Genomic DNA, 2,219 nt, shown 5'->3' on the forward strand with positions numbered 1-2,219 from the left:
GAACTAATATCCAACTCCCAAAAATCTATTTCAGAATAGTTTAAAATACAATGTTCACTCTTTAGCTTACTCTTTGAAATGCTCATGAAGTATTCTTATATGTAATTTATAGTGCCATCTATTATTGTTTTAATTGTTCATATTGCTGCTGCTGTTGCTTAGAGACACAGTTTGAATTTATCTTTGAAAGGAAGATAAGAATTACCTTGTGAAAAGTCTTAAAACCTGTCTTTCAAAGAACTAATATCCAACTCCCAAAAATCTATTTCAGAATAGTTTAAAATACAATGTTCACTCTTTAGCTTACTCTTTGAAATGCTCATGAAGTATTCGTTTCCTCTTCAAGGTTGTCACTAACTCTTATTACTTAATTTCCTTAGTTATGTAGTATAAAGAGTTCTCTTCCAGATTATTTTCTTAGACGCTCTGTAGCTATGGCAAGCGAAGATCATAATTTTAATACTTATTAGAGAACAATGCATCTGCATTTGAGGAGACTGAATTGCACCCCCCAAATTCATATATTGAAGCCTTAACCCCCAGTGTGAGCCCCCTTGTAAGATGGGACCCCAGAGAGATGCATACTTTCTCTCAAACTCTTAGATCACAAAGAAGAGGTCATGAGTCATGTGAGCACACAGCAAGGTGGTGGCTGCCTACAAGCTGGGAACAGAGCCCTAACTAGGAGTTGCATCAGACAGAACCTTGATCTTGGACTTCTGGCCCCCAGAACTGTCAGAAAATAAATTTCTGGCAGTCATTTAAGCCACTGAGTCTATGATATTTTGTAATGGCAGCATGAGCTGAATAAGAACATCTTTGAGGAAGCAAAAGCCTTTTTTGGGGGAGGAATGTGGTTGGGGAGAAGGAAAGCAATTATGGAATTCTTTTTTTTATCCCCCAGATTAGTGTGTTTTTGCTGTCTGAGGATGAAGATAAACCAGATAACCCAAATATGTCTTCTATAGGTTTTAAGTAGACAGAAGGTAAAAATCACAACTGGATTTACACAAAACTGAATTTTAAAAACATAAGTGAGATGGCCAGTAAGGTATTTGGTACAAACTCTTGGATCAAAAGTGAGGAGAATCTCTCCAGAGACTCTAGATTTGATGATGGATAACTTATTGTATATGTGAATATGAAGGGATATACTTGTTTGTTTCATATACTGGTCTTGAATATTAATTTGTCACATAGTTTTCTATGAAATAACTATGTTTTAGATATTAAATAATTCATTTGTGAATATATAGTATCTAATTTTGTTTTAAACTTGTAGTCATACCTCATACAGATGGTAAAATGCCCTATTATTGGTTATGTCTTAATATAAAATGCCATGACTTGGTGTCTGATAGTAGGACAGTGCAATGATAATTAGAAAGAAATTTTCTATGTAAATTCATGCATTTAAATAAATTAGATTGAATTCAAGTGGCAATGAAGAGAAGTTGTTAATCACAATTTGTTAAGATTTTTGGTTTTTTTTACAATATTCTTTCAATGTCAGTTTTATATGGGTTACCAAAGACTCTTTCCAGAGAATGCTTTATCTTCTAATATCTTAGTTTTCAGGGAAAAGTGTTCATCACAATTGATAAAAGTTCAGGGGAAGGGAGAGTCTTCAACCAGGTAATGCGTAGGGAAACTGTTAGGGTGCAAAAATTATACTGCATGTTACCGGGGTAGTGGTTGCTTGACTCTACGCATTTGTCAAAAATCTATAGAACTTTGCATAAAGGTTGAACTAGTTTGCAGTCCTACCAACAGTATGTTTTAGTGTTCCTTTCTTTCTGCATCCATGCCAGCACATGTTGTTTTGGGACTTTTTGATAAAAGCCATTCTCACTGGGGTTAGGTGATATCTCTTTGTGGTTTTGATTTGCATTTCACTGATGATTAGAGACTTTGAGCATTTTTTTTTTTTGATATGCTTATTGGCCATTAGTCTTTATTCTTCTGAAAAGCTTCTGTGCTTCTGTGCGTATTTTTCGCCACTTTTTAATGGGGTCATTAAATTTTTTCTTGCTGTTTTGCTTGAGTTCTTTATATATTCTGCTTGTTAGTCCATTTTTTTTTTTTGAGACAGAGTCTTACTCCATTGTCCGGGATAGAGTGCCATGGCCCCAGCCTAGCTCACAGCAACCTGGGCTCAAGCAATCCTTCTGCCTCAGCCTCCCAAGTTAGCTGGGACTATAGGCATGCACCACCATGCC

General features: G+C 35.6%; 1 protein-coding gene across 1 annotated transcript in view; it reads right to left on the bottom strand.

Annotated features, from left to right (window-relative positions):
• Positions 1-2,219, bottom strand: part of LOC105825178 (olfactory receptor 8U8-like) — a 9,031-nt gene that overhangs the window by 877 nt on the left and 5,935 nt on the right. The window lies entirely within an intron of this gene.

Source organism: Propithecus coquereli, unplaced genomic scaffold (genome assembly GCF_000956105.1).
Source record: "Propithecus coquereli isolate 6110/MARCELLA unplaced genomic scaffold, Pcoq_1.0 Scaffold788, whole genome shotgun sequence".
Classification (NCBI taxonomy): Eukaryota; Metazoa; Chordata; class Mammalia; order Primates; family Indriidae; genus Propithecus; species Propithecus coquereli.